The following is a 17,115-nucleotide window of genomic DNA, read 5'->3' on the forward strand; positions in this document are numbered from 1 at the left end:
GTCTAACAATGATCACGCCCGTGAAAGAACTGGTGTCCATACCGATAGCAGTCAAGGAGGCCAATAACCAATATTTGAAGCTGATATTCATTTGCTGTAAAAGTGAAACTATTGGCGTAAAAATTTAGAATACAAACTCCGAAAACTTAATTTCATTTAAATTCCTTGAAGCAAACGTTTCTTGAAGATATTTTTTTTTTATCTTGGGCAATAATCAACAAGATCGTAAAGAGGGAGAGAATGATCAGTACAGGCTGACCAGACAGAGAGACAGAGACAGGAAGGATGTTCAGCATGTTAGAGTGATGAAGAGTAGAGACAGGAAGGATGTTCAGCATGTTAGAGTGATGAAGAGTAGAGACAGGAAGGATGTTCAGCATGTTAGAGTGATGAAGAGTAGAGACAGGAAGGATGTTCAGCATGTTAGTGATGAAGAGTAGAGACAGGAAGGATGTTCAGCATGTTAGAGTGATGAAGAGTAGAGACAGGAAGGATGTTCAGCATGTTAGAGTGATGAAGAGTAGAGACAGGAAGGATGTCCAGCATGTTAGAGTGATGAAGAGTAGAGACAGGAAGGATGTTCAGCATGTTAGAGTGATGAAAAGTAGAGACAGGAAGGATGTTCAGCATGTTAGAGTGATGAAGAGTAGAGACAGGAAGGATGTTCAGCATGTTAGTGATGAAGAGTAGAGACAGGAAGGATGTTCAGCATGTTAGAGTGATGAAGAGTAGAGACAGGAAGGATGTCCAGCATGTTAGAGTGATGAAGAGTAGAGACAGGAAGGATGTTCAGCATGTTAGTGATGAAGAGTAGAGACAGGAAGGATGTTCAGCATGTTAGAGTGATGAAGAGTAGAGACAGGAAGGATGTTCAGCATGTTAGAGTGATGAAGAGTAGAGACAGGAAGGATGTTCAGCATGTTAGAGTGATGAAGAGTAGAGACAGGAAGGATGTCCAGCATGTTAGAGTGATGAAGAGTAGAGACAGGAAGGATGTTCAGCATGTTAGTGATGAAGAGTAGAGACAGGAAGGATGTTCAGCATGTTAGAGTGATGAAGAGTAGAGACAGGAAGGATGTTCAGCATGTTAGAGTGATGAAGAGTAGAGACAGGAAGGATGTTCAGCATGTTAGAGTGATGAAGAGTAGAGACAGGAAGGATGTTCAGCATGTTAGTGATGAAGAGTAGAGACAGGAAGGATGTTCAGCATGTTAGTGATGAAGAGTAGAGACAGGAAGGATGTCCAGCATGTTAGAGTGATGAAGAGTAGAGACAGGAAGGATGTCCAGCATGTTAGAGTGATGAAGAGTAGAGACAGGAAGGATGTTCAGCATGTTAGTGATGAAGAGTAGAGACAGGAAGGATGTTCAGCATGTTAGAGTGATGAAGAGTAGAGACAGGAAGGATGTTCAGCATGTTAGAGTGATGAAGAGTAGAGACAGGAAGGATGTTCAGCATGTTAGAGTGATGAAGAGTAGAGACAGGAAGGATGTTCAGCATGTTAGAGTGATGAAGAGTAGAGACAGGAAGGATGTTCAGCATGTTAGTGATGAAGAGTAGAGACGGGAAGGATGTTCAGCATGTTAGAGTGATGAAGAGTAGAGACGGGAAGGATGTTCAGCATGTTAGAGTGATGAAGAGTAGAGACAGGAAGGATGTTCAGCATGTTAGTGATGAAGAGTAGAGACAGGAAGGATGTTCAGCATGTTAGAGTGATGAAGAGTAGAGACAGGAAGGATGTTCAGCATGTTAGAGTGATGAAGAGTAGAGACAGGAAGGATGTTCAGCATGTTAGTGATGAAGAGTAGAGACAGGAAGGATGTTCAGCATGTTAGAGTGATGAAGAGTAGAGACAGGAAGGATGTCCAGCATGTTAGAGTGATGAAGAGTAGAGACAGGAAGGATGTTCAGCATGTTAGAGTGATGAAGAGTAGAGACAGGAAGGATGTTCAGCATGTTAGTGATGAAGAGTAGAGACAGGAAGGATGTTCAGCATGTTATAGTGATGAAGAGTAGAGACAGGAAGGATGTTCAGCATGTTAGAGTGATGAAGAGTAGAGACAGGAAGGATGTTCAGCATGTTAGTGATGAAGAGTAGAGACAGGAAGGATGTTCAGCATGTTAGAGTGATGAAGAGTAGAGACAGGAAGGATGTTCAGCATGTTAGTGATGAAGAGTAGAGACAGGAAGGATGTTCAGCATGTTAGAGTGATGAAGAGTAGAGACAGGAAGGATGTTCAGCATGTTAGTGATGAAGAGTAGAGACAGGAAGGATGTTCAGCATGTTAGAGTGATGAAGAGTAGAGACGGGAAGGATGTTCAGCATGTTAGAGTGATGAAGAGTAGAGACAGGAAGGATGTTCAGCATGTTAGTGATGAAGAGTAGAGACAGGAAGGATGTTCAGCATGTTAGAGTGATGAAGAGTAGAGACAGGAAGGATGTTCAGCATGTTAGAGTGATGAAGAGTAGAGACAGGAAGGATGTTCAGCATGTTAGTGATGAAGAGTAGAGACAGGAAGGATGTTCAGCATGTTAATGATGAAGAGTAGAGACAGGAAGCATGTTCAGCATGTTAGAGTGATGAAGAGTAGAGACAGGAAGGATGTTCAGCATGTTAGAGTGATGAAGAGTAGAGACAGGAAGGATGTTCAGCATGTTAGTGTGATGAAGAGTAGAGACAGGAAGGATGTTCAGCATGTTAGAGTGATGAAGAGTAGAGACAGGAAGGATGTTCAGCATGTTAGTGATGAAGAGTAGAGACAGGAAGGATGTTCAGCATGTTGGAGTGATGAAGAGTAGAGACAGGAAGGATGTTCAGCATGTTAGAGTGATGAAGAGTAGAGACAGGAAGGATGTTCAGCATGTTGGAGTGATGAAGAGTAGAGACAGGAAGGATGTTCAGCATGTTAGAGTGATGAAGAGTAGAGACAGGAAGGATGTTCAGCATGTTAGAGTGATGAAGAGTAGAGACAGGAAGGATGTCCAGCATGTTCGTGATGAAGAGTAGAGACAGGAAGGATGTTCAGCATGTTAGAGTGATGAAGAGTAGAGACAGGAAGGATGTTCAGCATGTTAGTGATGAAGAGTAGAGACAGGAAGGATGTTCAGCATGTTAGTGATGAAGAGTAGAGACAGGAAGGATGTTCAGCATGTTAGAGTGATGAAGAGTAGAGACAGGAAGGATGTTCAGCATGTTAGTGATGAAGAGTAGAGACAGGAAGGATGTTCAGCATGTTAGTGATGAAGAGTTTCACATCTTACCATCTGATTCACAAAATCATTTCCGTTATCTCCCTCTGGCCAGACTAGTTCTAAAGATCTTCACTTATTTTTAAGGTAAACATTGTCATAATGATTCCTTCGGGAAACCCATACACGTGAACCCGCACGCGCGCAACCATTCATGCGCGCCCAGCACGGCGAAATCTCATACACGTGAACCCGCACGCGCGTAACCTAATTCGCGCGACCAGCGCGGGTTAAAGCAACCGCAGTACTTTAACACAAGTTTGTCTTACCTTCTTTAAAATGTGCGCAGGATCGCTGTTCGGCCTCGTCAAACCACCCATCGGCGAACCGGAAGAGGAAGGCTGGCCAGTGAAGAAGTTGCTCCACTGGACGTTAGATTCGCTCCGTCGGAGCGCGTGCACGTTCAGCTTCCTCACCGCGGCTCGAAGACGTCGGTTATATTGAGCGCCGGCACTTCGAAGGACCAACTTATGTCGGGGTTTTTCCCTGACACACTGTGTAAGAAATAATTAAACGCACACAAAATGAATCGGGCAGACAAGCTTCGATACTTTGCCGGTAAGGAGGACCTTGCTCGCCCAGCGGCTGCGACCAAGAGACCCCTCAGCCCTTTTATTAACACGGTGAACGTAGGTGTTTCCCAGGTATTTACGTAGATCCCTACCCCCTTCGATGAAACTAGAGACAAAAGGAATTTTTCCTAGAGAAACCCCCGTGGCTTCCTCCATCTTAGAAACTCTACAATGAGACAATGAAAATAAAACAATAACTCTGACAAATGTCTAGCTAGTTTACTGGATGATGCTACCGGGGTCAGACTCTATAGGCGCATAGTGGTCTAGCGTTGTTGTCAAAACTAATTTAATACCAAATCATGTGCATTCTGTGTGCACCGATCCGCTGCACCGATCCGTCTGTCGATCTCCCGCTCCATCCTTCCCTCACTCGTGAACAAGACCCCGAGGTACTTGAACTCCTCCACTTGTATATCATTAATATCATTAATGATATTCATATATGTAAATACACTGATCATGTTTAATGATTACTCACACTAACTATTAACAAAGTTTTAACAAGGTAGGGGACAGATTTGACTAGAAGTCTTTTATTTTATACAAACTCTTGAGAAACCATGGAAATAAACATTCCACAAAGAATGGGACTATCAATTATTATTTTTTCTAATCTTGTGTTGTTTCAACAGGTAAAAAAAATATATAAAAACTAATTTAAACAGCAGGTCTCCCATCCCCAGTCAGAACTGCTGCTGCCGGATGATTCCAGAACGGACTGAGAATCCTCTTGAGCTGCTTCTAGCAGGAATAAATTTATTCCCGGTTTCCTTTTGGTCTCTGCAAACGAAAAGCACATTAGAACTCCCACCATCCTCCAAATGCTCAGCTGTCATTCAGGAGTAGAAGTGACTGTTTCTCACCATTAGTGCCTTGGTCCTCGTCGATGGAAGCCTTTGTCATGCATTCAGGGTCTTCTGCTGAAGACTCTGGCGTCTTTGATTTGGATGATCTGCAGTAGTTTTGGTGTGGTTTATCAGTCGGCATAATGAAAGTAGAAATGACCATCTCTGGTATAATTCTCATCACAGGGTCCATCACCAACATCCTCTTCAGCACATCAGTGCACAGGTTCCTGTCACTCCTTTCGTTTTCACTGTCTTCCTCCAGGTTCACCTAGTTCAGGAAGAAACGGTTAAAGCCACCATCAGTCACTCATTCTTATGATCCATAAGAACATCATCGTTCATCATTTAAAAAAACAAGGAACTTTTATCCCTTACTTTATTCAGATCATCCAGACAATTCAGCTCCTGACCTGTGGGATAAAGACCTGGCCTGGGATCCTCCTCAAGCATCTGAAGAAGAAGATGAAGATGAAGAACTTTAGGAGGAAATGCTTTCTGAAGGAAAGTGTTTGTGTTTATGTTACACACGTAAAGACAGAGGCACAGCCTTTAGTGTAACTGGTGAATCTTTAATGCTGTAAATGCAACAAAAGTATATTAGTAGAGGCGCTATCTGCCTCGCGCCGTCACCTCGCTTCCACTGCGCACTAACTGCGCATGCGTGTGTTAAACAGTCTAGCAGCTAACAGTTATCTATCACTGTTACAATCATTGAGGTATCACATAACATATACCGTATAACAGGAATCATGTTTTAAAACAATTAAACTACCGAACATAGTTCGGTAGAGACACCCGTCGACTGCAGAGGCTACGGTAGCTGCTAACAGCGGGCGCTAACGGTACTTAGCATTCACTTTTAATACAGAACAACGATCTTACAACGCAAGATAATTATATACAAAATGTCTTGAACATGAACGAGTCCATTCTAGTGCTATCCAACATGTGCTTATGTACTGAACCCACCTGTAAATGCAACAAAAGTATATTAGTAGAGGCGCTATCTGCCTCGCGCCGTCACCTCGCTTCCACTGCGCACTAACTGCGCATGCGTGTGACCTCACCGGATGCGCTGCGGAGTCCGTCGGTGCGCCACTACTGCCACTTACTGGTGGCGACTGGGATAACACCAGAACGTCCTGTTCAGTCAGTTTACATGCACAATGACAGTGAAAACCAATAACATAAAAATATTGGGGGGTGCCTTTTCTGACTGAAATAGTCATGGGTGCCACACCCTCCCCCGCTTAATAAAATAAAAACATGCTTCATCATGTTTTTCCCAAATATCAAACAATACAATTGCTTTAGTAATTTATTGTAATTTATGTAAGTTATTTATTGTCATCTCGCATCAGTGGTGTAATTTATTTTAGATTAATTGTTAGTTTGCACTGGCGGTGTAATAACATTTTATTTTTGTCTTTCTAATGTTACGTTGCATCAATTGCGTAATTTAATATTGGATTTATTTTTATTTGTATTGTTATTTATATTGTTATTTGTATTGTTTTTTGTGGATGATTTATGTACGAAGGACTTTCAACGGAAACAAGCCCGCAAGGGCTTTTTTGAAATGCTCCTCTTAGACAGGATGTTTGACGTTATTTGTACTGTAATACATGCTACTGTTTGACTGTACTTGTACTGTAATACATGCTACTGTGTGACTGTACTTGTACTCTAACATTCTATCTAATAAATATATTCATCATCATCTACCACAGTGTCTGTAGGACTGACCACATTACTACTCAACATCAATAAACAAGTTCACCGACAGTGATCATTATCTTTCATCCTTTGTAACCAGACATAAACAGCCAACTTCATCAGTCTGTCTGTTACCTTTTTACCACATCGTTTACCTCCAGACCCCAGTAACCGTTAACTCAGTCCCTGTGAACATCACTTCCATGTCCTCTGGATAGAGAGCACTACCAATCACAGTCTTAAAGTGTGTGCATCACCCTCTGAATCGTGAATGTTCTGCTTGCACGGTGTCAGATTCCCATGGTCTCCACAGTCGCTGTGACCCTGTGGGCGAGGCACTCACCCTGACGCAGTCTATACCGACTGGTCTTGTGGTTGGTTGTCCGAGCTGGTCATAGGATAGGACCCGGGGCCTTCGCCGCTCCCTCTGTGGGTAGATATGGGACGACGAAGATGGCGAACGTCCGTCCCCTTGCTGGGATGCATCACTATCCGAATGATGGTCACTGCGCTGCTCCCGATCTGCTTCTCCCCCTGTTGCTGGCGGGCCATCTTCTTCTGCTGCAGCGTCCTGGTTGTAGGTGTGCTGAGCGCCTGATGCCTCTGCCTGGTACTGCTCCCGCTGCTGCTCCGACTCACGGCTGTGCACCTGAGCTCTGCGCTCCTCACGAATCTGCAGGCGGGGAGATCTCCAGACAAGCGCACCTTCTTCATCACTGTCTGAGTCTGTGTACTGCGGTAGCATCTGTTTTTGTCTTCTCATTTTGCTTCGCGGTTTCTTCTTGTGTTGGGTCTGCTGTTTGTCGGTAAGTTTTTCGACAGGTAAGCTGTCACATGGGAGGAGCAGGTTTCTGTGTACTGTTCGGCTTTTACCTCCTTGCTCTGGTTTTATTTCATAAACAGGCAGGTCAGGACTTTTCTGGGCAACTATCTCGTACACAGCATCCTCCCAGTATGAGCGGATTTTTCCGGGCCCTCCTCTCTCCCTGACGTTGCGAAGGAGTACTCTGTTTCCTGGATACAGCTGGACACCATATGCCTTTCGATCATAGTAGTGTTTGCCCCTGAGAGCTTCCTTCCGTGCTGCTTTTGACGCAATCTGATAGGCTTCGCTCATCTGCGTCCGCCACTTTTGCACATACTCTTCGTAGCTGCCTTGTTGTTCTCGGTTGGGCAGGTTGAACAGGATGTCTATTGGGAGTCTTGGAGTGCGGCCAAAAAGCAGGTAGTAAGGAGAGAACCCAGTAGCTTCACTCTTAGTGCAGTTATAAGCATGTACAACCTTTGCCAGTGACTCTTTCCAGTCTGCTTTTTCACTGTCTGTGAGGGTTCTCAACATGGAGAGCAGGGTCCTGTTAAAACGCTCCACCTGCCCGTTCCCCTGCGGATGGTACGGCGTTGTGTGGGAGCCACGGAGACCACTGACTGTCTGAAGTTGAGCGAACAATTGGTTTTCAAATTCTCGGCCCATGTCGTGGTGAATTCTCACTGGAAAACCATACTTTAACGCAAAGTGATTAAAGATTTTGTCCACCACAGTCTTTGCTGACTTGTTTTTCGTCGCATACGTTTCTGCAAAGCGGGTAAAATGATCCATCACCACCAGGATATATTCATACCCATGTTTGCACGTCTCCAAATGCAAAAAGTCAATTGACACAAGTTCAAATGGGTAAGTTGTGGTAATCGACGTCAGCGGGGCTTTGTTTGCTCTATTGGGGCGTTTCCTTTTCAGACACTCACACGCATGCATCACAAAATGTTCCACATCTTTTTGCATTCGTGGCCAGTAGAATCTGTCTCTTATCAGTCCCAAAGTCCTTTCTGCCCCAAGGTGACCCATCTCTTTGTGCAGTTCTCTAAAAACAGTGTTGCGATGTTCTTTTGGGAGGAGGAGCTGGTCTCGATCACTGACTCGCCGGTAAAGGACACCATCCTCATTCAAATGGAGTTTCTTCCACTGTCTCAAGAGCATTCTTACATCCGGGGGCTCTTTTCTTAAAACTTGGCCTTTGGGCTGGTACTCACGGATTTTGCAGCGCAGGACCGGCCCAATGACAGAGTCCTTTTCTTGGCTGGCCCTGATTTCAGCTTGCGTGAGAGTCTTGTCCGGTGAAGGCGCCGGATCTTGGACGAGACTGATGGCATTCTCACTGATGACGTAGTTCTCTGGACCTGTGCTCATTTTCTGCAAACAAACACTGTCAGCGGCTGCTTTCATGACATCCTGTTTTACCTCAGCCGTGCACTGTGCCATGTACTGATTTATATCAAGAGGCAACCTGGATAGGCCATCTGCATCGGCATTTCTTTTTCCAGGCCTGTATCTGATTGTGAAATTGAAGTCGGCCAGTTCCCCTACCCAGCGGTGGCCTGTAGCATTTAGTTTTGCCGTGGTGAGAATGTACGTTAAGGGGTTATTGTCTGTGTAAACAATAAAATGAGAGGCATAATAGAGATAGTCACGAAAGCGTTCACATATCGCCCACTTCAAAGCTAAGAATTCTAGCTTTCCAGAATGCATGTGATAGTTCTTTTCCGGGGGTGTGAGTGTGCGTGAGCCGTAGGCCATTACTCTCAGTTTGCCTGCTTGGTGCTGGTACAATACGGCTCCTAGGCCATCTTGAGAGGCATCACAGTGGAGTATAAAGGGCTGCGTGAAATCTGGAAACCCCAAGATGGGTGGCTCTGTTAAACAGTCTGTGAGCTGGTTCAGAATCCCTTGACAACTCTCAGTCCATTTTATCGGTGTGCGAGGGGGTGGTCGCCCTTTGTGTTTTGTATCCACTTTTTTTCTCTTTGTTCTGCACATCGGTGGTGGCGGCTGATCAAGGGGCAGTGTTAGGAGCTGGTAAAGCGGCTTGGCAATCTTAGAGAAATTTGGAATGTACGACCGGTAGTATGATAGGAAACCCATGACTCGGCTTAGCTCACCTCCAGTTTTTGGAGGTTTCTCTTTGAGCGCCTGGACAGGAGCTATTTCGGCAGGATCCATCGTGTATCCCTGTCCCGACACCATCCGTCCAAGGAACCGAACCTGCCTCTTAAACACATCACACTTGTGAGGGGTGAGCTTAACACCATGGGTTTGATACCTCCGTAGCACATCCCGGATATGCTGCACATGAGATTCAAATGTCGTAGAGTGCACCAAGTTGTCATCTAAGTAGGGCTGGCAGATAACATCACGCAATCCCTTCAAACAGTCCTCCATACTCCGTTGGAACTCTGCCGGAGCTGAACTGAGGCCAAACGGTATGCGACTCCACTGATACAGACCCCATGGAGTAATAAAAGCTGTCAGGGGACGACTTTCTGGATCCAAAAAGCCTTGATGATAGGCTTTGCCCTGATCGAGCACGGAGAACCAGGAGCTGCCATGCAGAGAGTCCAACATGTCCTGAATTCTTGGGATGGGGTGCCTGTCTGGTACCGACTTCCGGTTCAGTTCTCTGTAATCACAGCACAGTCTCAATTCACCTGATTTTTTCCTGACACAGACGATTGGGGATGAGTAGGATGATCTTGACTCAGAAATCCACCCCCTGTCTAACAGATCTTGCAGATAGTCCTTAACCTCTTGGTGCAGGGGCTTTGGGACCGAAATATATGTTTTTTTCACAGGGGCAGTATCATTGAGTGTGATGCGCAGATTTAAAGAGGGGATACATCCTACATCTTTGTCATCATATGCGAAAGCATGACATTCTTCTCGTAATAGCTGCTTCGCCACTACTTGCTGGTCGGGACTGAGATGGTCAAGTTTAACCGGGGGATCCCACTGAGATGGCTTAGTCTGAGACTGGGTGTTAGTGGTAACTTCGTTTACCTGGACCTCAATACCACTGCCACCATCAAGCTTCTCAGATATGTTTACAGGGCTTTGAACCGGAACTGGATACACCGCTTGTACTTCCTCTAGGTGGCCCAGGATGGTGCGGGGAGACAAGATAAGGTCTGGCTTATGTGTATTGGCGATGGAGATGGGTATATGTACTGACCTTCCCCGTGTGACAGTAACCAATCCTTCTTGTACCACCAGGCCCTCAGGTAGCGGTGACAGTTCATCTGGAACAAACAGTAAACTCTGGCCTGCATACTGCGCTCCTACATCTGCACGGATGTATGTGGTAGTTATCTGGGCTGCAGGGAGGCAAATCTCTTTCTTCCCCGTGTGAACTGTCCCGACTCTTTGGTCCTCTTTGTGACTGTGCAAAATCTTCAGCATGGACTTGGCTGTTTTTACTGACACTGAAAATGTCTGACTGATTTCCTGTATGCGCTTTGCCTTGGACTACCCTGTGTCACACTTTCCCACTACTTCTTCGATGACATTGAACCCAATAATAGGCTTCTCAGCGACATTAGGATCATCTGATACTAAAATGGGAACAAGTAATGTCTTTGCGGGGTGGGTTTCACAGTCCAAGTAAAATTCAGTCTCTATCCAGCCCATGTATGGTATTTTACTACCATTTGCCGCTACGGCTACCAGTGGCTCAGATAGGAGCTCGGTGAGGGGTCTTACGATGCTGTGGGGGAGGTGTTTCTTTCGCCACTCATCATTTATTAAACTTGCCTGAGCCCCTGTGTCCCATAACGCCTCCACTGGTACGTTATCAAGTTGGCACTGGACTAGACATCTTCTTCCGACGAGACTGATGAGCTTGGATTGGCGCTGTGATTGTACGTAATTGTCCGACTGTAGGGGAATCATGGTGTTTTTGCGCTTACCGGCTGGTTTTAGTGGACCTTCAGGATTAGTCTGCAGCGATGTGATGCCGATGTGGGGCCTGAAAGGTGACTGGGTTACTGTCGGTCCCGGTTCAGCAACCCCTTCCCGTTTCCCTGCAGCGTTGTCCGTCTGCAGCCGCGGGAGAGATGGCCTTCTTGTCCACACCTGAAGCAGTGCCTGCAGGCGTCACCAGTTCCAGCTTCTCTACATGCCTGGCACCCTTTAGTCCAAGTGGATGCGCGCTTTGATGTTGCTGCCCCAGACTCAGTGTACAGTCTCTTTATCTCATGTACATCTGCTCTAAGCCCTTCAATCAGTTTCACAGTCTCTGGGTCTGGTCCTCTGCTTTGCATTTGCCTCTTCTGACTACTTTTGTCACCTGCTTTGCTCAGTCTCTCCTCCTGTGTGTCGGTGTCGCCATCTTGTGGTTGTACCGCTGCTTGTATTTCATTAATTCGGGGTGGTTTGACTGGCACCTGTCTCTTAAACTTGTTTTGCCGCTCTGTTTCAAGACTCGCAGCTTCATTTATCTTTTCAATTAAAACCTCATCTGCAATCCCTGGGTTGCTCAGGTATGGTATTAACTGGAACTTCACAGCTTCACTTAGCAACCCTGTGTCCAGTGACCGCAGGAACTTGCGCTGGATAAGATTTGCACTAAACTGCTCTCCCTCATCTTCTTCCCCTGACTTGCAGAACAGTTTCTCTCTTACCTCTATGGCTCTAAACAGGAAGGCTTGAGCAGACTTTTTGGGATCTTGGACAATGTTCATGAGTCGATGCAGCAGGTCTGATGCGGATTCAGCTTTGTAGTGTCCTCTCAATATGATTCTGAGAGTGGGGAGTGTGAGGTTCCGCTTCACTTCCAGTAGATCTCTGAGATGAAGGCCTGGGCTGACGGCTCTGATAACAGCTTCTATTATGTCATCCTCAGAGTATCCCTTCCTGATGCCTGACTCAATCTGGTTGTTTAGACTGATTATGATTACTCACACTAATTATTAACAAAGTTTTAACAAGGTAGGGGACAGATTTGACTAGAAGTCTTTTATTTTATACAAACTCTTGAGAAACCATGGAAATAAACATTCCACAAAGAATGGGACTATCAATTATTATTTTTTCTAATCTTGTGTTGTTTCAACAGGTAAAAAAAATATATAAAAACTAATTTAAACAGCAGGTCTCCCATCCCCAGTCAGAACTGCTGCTGCCGGATGATTCCAGAACGGACTGAGAATCCTCTTGAGCTGCTTCTAGCAGGAATAAATTTATTCCCGGTTTCCTTTTGGTCTCTGCAAACGAAAAGGTCATTAGAACTCCCACCATCCTCCAAATGCTCAGCTGTCATTCAGGAGTAGAAGTGACTGTTTCTCACCATTAGTGCCTTGGTCCTCGTCGATGGAAGCCTTTGTCATGCATTCAGGGTCTTCTGCTGAAGACTCTGGCGTCTTTGATTTGGATGATCTGCAGTAGTTTTGGTGGGGTTTATCAGTCGGCATGATGAAAGTAGAGATGACCATCTCTGGTATAATCCTCATTACAGGGTCCATCACCAACATCCTCTTCAGCACATCAGTGCACAGGTTCCTGTCACTCCTTTCATTTTCACTGTCTTCCTCCAGGTTCACCTAGTTCAGGAAGAAACGGTTAAAGCCACCATCAGTCACTCATTCTTATGATCCATAAGAACATCATCGTTCATCATTTAAAAAAACAAGGAACTTTTATCCCTTACTTTATTCAGATCATCCAGACAATTCAGCTCCTGACCTGTGGGATAAAGACCTGGCCTGGGATCCTCCTCAAGCATCTGAAGAAGAAGAAGAAGATGAAGAACTTTAGGAGGAAATGCTTTCTGAAGGAAAGTGTTTGTGTTTATGTTACACACGTAAAGACAGAGGCACAGCCTTTAGTGTAACTGGTGAATCTTTAATGCTGTAAATGCAACAAAAGTATATTAGTAGAGGCGCTATCTGCCTCGCGCCGTCACCTCGCTTCCACTGCGCACTAACTGCGCATGCGTGTGACGTCACCCGGAGTCCGTCGGTGCGCCACTACTGCCACTTACTGGTGGCGACTGGGATAACACCAGAACGTCCTGTTCAGTCAGTCTACATGCACAATGAGTCATTGTCACTGGTTGAGTCGTGCTGGCATTTGATTTTTGTTTTGTTGTTGTTGTTGTTTTCACTTCAATTTATTACGATTTTTAACAGCAACAGAGCATTTGTTACCAATATTATTGTCCACATAATACAGAATATAACATAATAGTCAGACATCATAAACACATTCAGATCTTTAGGTCCAGCTTTCCTATACGATGGAACTAATCTTAATTACAGTAGTGGCACGCCCAGAAATACACGACCCCATTATCCTTTTGATGAGTTTATACATGAAAAAGCCTTCTGCTGGACGCCATCGCTTTATGAAGATGTGTAACTGCAGTCGTAATAAATAAGTTATCTTTTCCATCTCATAAAGTTCTTTCAGTTTTACTTTCCAAACATTAAGCGACGGTGGTTCTGTCTTCATCCATGAGATTGTGATGCATTTCAGAGCTGATGTGAAACGTATGGTTCAAAGGTCGGTTGCAGGTCGTCCTTTGCGGCCCTGGTGGAGTAATACCCAGAACAGCCACCGTCACATCCCTCGCTATTTCTAACTGAAAGATCTGGTTTATGGCAGGATACACCTCATCCCAAAATGTTTTTATTTTAGGACATGACCAGAATATGTGTGTGTTTGTGATTAGGCACGTCTGTGCTGCAATTTCTCCAACACAGACTTGGGATATTCGGTGTCATTTTAGCAACAATATCTGGAGTCCTGAAATATCTACTGATTATGTTGCATTTAAATTCTCTCCATGTGTTTGAGTTTGTGGTCTGGTGTGCCGCTATACACGCCTCTTTACACATTTCATCAGAGATATTTTGTACCGCCTCCGCCTCGCCAAAATGGGTTTGTTTTGAGTCATCGACTCAAATATTTTGTATAACTTTGTCATTACTTTTTGATCTCCTTCTCGCTTTTGAATCTGTGTAAGGAATTTTTCAATGGCCGATGGATCCAGCACTTTTCTCCAATCTCTGTGAGACACTAAGAAAGACCGTATTTGCAGGTACCTAAAGAGATCATTTTTATTAAGTTGGTATTTTCTTCTCAGCTGATCGAATGACAATAATCAATTAGCTCATGTATATAAATAAGACTACGGTCAGCCCATGTCAGGAAGCCTGTGTCCATCTTGCCTGGTGTAAAGGATTTAATATAACCAATGCTAGACAGTATAGAGATATTGGTTGGTAACTTAAAAGTAATTCTGACCCTCTTCCAAATGTCAAGAGTAAATTTATTCCACTCTGCTAACCCCTGAGATGGAATATCAGCAAGTGGGTCAGTGCACATCTTCTGTTCAATGCTTAACCATCTCGTATCAGCATCATTTTGTATATACGAAATCAATGATTTGAATTATGCAGCCCAGAAATAGCATTTAAAATTAGGAAGATTAAGGCCTCCCTCTTCCTTAAATCCTTGGAGACCTTTATATTTTATTCGAGGGCGCTTTCCATGCCATATAAATTTTTAAATGATTTTGTCTAACCCTTCAAATGTTGACTTGGGTATTTCAATTAGTAGCATTTGAAATAAATATAAAAACCTGGGCAGGACATTCATGCGAACCGATTCTAGGAGGGACGGGGGCAACGCAGACCAGCGATCCAAATCACTTTTTATTATGTTCATTCGGCTCCCATAATTTGAATCAAACAAATTGTCTAATGAGAGAGGGATACTTTATACCTTTCTGAGGCCAGAGAAAGCCACTTTGCCGTTTTAAATCCGGCTGCATCTGTTTTAATGCTACATGTGTCTAAATATTAGTGGAGAGGAGAAGGAAAATATTCCACAAAAAACTGAGACAAATTCCACTTGGATTTGTTCAGCAGCTTCTAGAGAGGCTCATCGTGAGTTCATTTCAACAACATGATCGATGGTTTTCTAGATGCTAAAATGTGTTCAAACCGAGTTAGCATTTAGCCACAGTTGTAACCATGGAAACCAGTTAGTCCAAAAGCTTCTCGTCTTTCTCAATTTAAATCACTTGGCCTCCTTTCTACCTGACAGAAAGCTACAAATCTCTTATTTAATAAAGTATAAGGTTCAGAATGTCTCAAACTACAGGTAAAATGGAAGGGAAATTAAAATGAGACTTACCGGTTTCATCTTCAGCTGACGGTTGTCCTCGTTCGCTGGGATGAATTTAATTCTTTTAAAGAGGTTCTATAAAATAAAAGTTCTCAAAGAGGTTGTCTTGTACAACAAACGTGTAGATGGAGGTGTGTTCTACAAAAAACGGCCTTTGTGAAAGTTTTATTCTCTTTTCTTTCCTCAGAAATCGCCTCGTTCAAAGTTTAGCTGCAAACAGACGCTCAGCAAGTTGACGGGTGACGCCTTCTGCGCATGCGCAGTGTGCCGTAAGCGCCTACAAACGGCGCAGTTTCTGCTGCTCGTTATCAGCCAATCACAACTGTCACGTGGTCCTGTTGACCAATCACTGCCAGGATGTCAAAGTTGACGTCACGTGTCTGGACGTGAAGTTGAGGACCAATCAGCTGATTGGCCTTTCGGAGCCCCGCCTGCCGATTGCCGAAGTTTCCTTTTGAAGTCTCCTCGAGCCCGGCTCAGTCTCCGGTAGGCGGACCGGGGACCGGGGACCGGGGACCGGGGACCGGGGACCGGGGACGATTGTGTTGACCGGGTGAGTGTTGTGTGTTTCGTGTCTCTTTTGTGTGGCAGTGAAATCGCTCCGGCCTCTCCGATGGCGGAAGCGACGCAATCAATTGAGGCTGCAGGTAGGATTTTTGCCCGGTTTATCCGTGACTGTTACTGTAAGAGCCAATGTGTGCGCGCTGGGTGTGTGCGCGCCGGGTGTGTGCGCGTCCACGCCGCGGTGTGGAGGTTTTATTTGCGTGCGCTCACCTGTGCGGTGTCAGTGTGTGGCCTTGTTCTGGTGGTGGGGTGAGCGTGGGAAGAAACTTTTTGTTGAGCGCATGATCATAAACGCAGGAGCGCAGGATACACCAGACGTGGTGATGGAAACATCCAAAGATTGCATTGGCACAACGAGCTATTTAACGACAATCAATACAACAGCAGAAAAGTAAGTCCTCGAGCCGTTCTCACTGCGATCTGGAGCAAATCAATATGTCAAGGCCTGTGCAACGTACTGCGTGCGCGTCTCCAATGTTTTAACCCCCTCGACTTAGCCCACCGTGGCGTTTGGATTCATTTAGAATTATACGCCACAACATTTTCTATGACAACTATCGATCTGCAATGATTACTCGTTAACTCGTAGGAGCCGACTGTCGGTGCGGGGCTGTGAATGAGAGAGAGACACGGAATGGGTGAGTCTGTGCTAACGATAGCATTTCTCACTCGATTATTGACTAGTTAGCTTTAGCCGCTCCCATTGGTTTCGATGGGCCTGGTTAGCAATTGCTATTTGTGTCATATTTCTATTGGCTCTTTAATATAATTGACAGATCTGAAGTGTTGAAGGCAGTTAATAATGTATGCTCTCTGTCCCAATGAAGGTTATTAATTGGGATCCATTGATAACAGATCATACAAATAGTGTTATTGATTGAAGATAATAAATTGTGTACACCGATTGATTTCCTTCCTGGTTGTGTGCAGGCCAGGTTCTTTTCCAAGGATGGCGAGCTAGCCCAACAGAAGAGAATTGATCTGAACAATCATCTGGATTCCTATCCGGAACCCCCGACCTCCTGCTCTGTCCGGGTTGGTAGGAGGCTCTTGCAGCCGACCCTTGACCTTTTTCCACTCGCCCCCTGTTTTCCTGTGTGGTTCCTCCATCATACAGTCGGCCCATATGAACTGTTTCTAAACTGCGAGCTATCCCCATGTGCGCATCGTGCTGATGCGTGCAAGGAACGACAACGATCCTGTGCG

At 44.9% G+C, this 17,115-nt stretch overlaps 1 long non-coding RNA gene across 1 annotated transcript; it reads right to left on the reverse strand.

Moving 5' to 3' along the window:
* Positions 1 to 4,340: 4,340 nt before the first annotated feature.
* Positions 4,341 to 5,711, reverse strand: LOC137913734 (uncharacterized). Its single transcript, XR_011106380.1, has 4 exons — positions 5,643 to 5,711; positions 5,049 to 5,123; positions 4,689 to 4,941; positions 4,341 to 4,605 (listed from the first exon to the last, which is right to left on the reverse strand). It is a non-coding gene; the product is annotated as an uncharacterized lncRNA (long non-coding RNA).
* Positions 5,712 to 17,115: the final 11,404 nt, after the last annotated feature.

This window comes from Brachionichthys hirsutus, unplaced genomic scaffold (assembly GCF_040956055.1).
Source record: "Brachionichthys hirsutus isolate HB-005 unplaced genomic scaffold, CSIRO-AGI_Bhir_v1 contig_389, whole genome shotgun sequence".
Classification (NCBI taxonomy): Eukaryota; Metazoa; Chordata; class Actinopteri; order Lophiiformes; family Brachionichthyidae; genus Brachionichthys; species Brachionichthys hirsutus.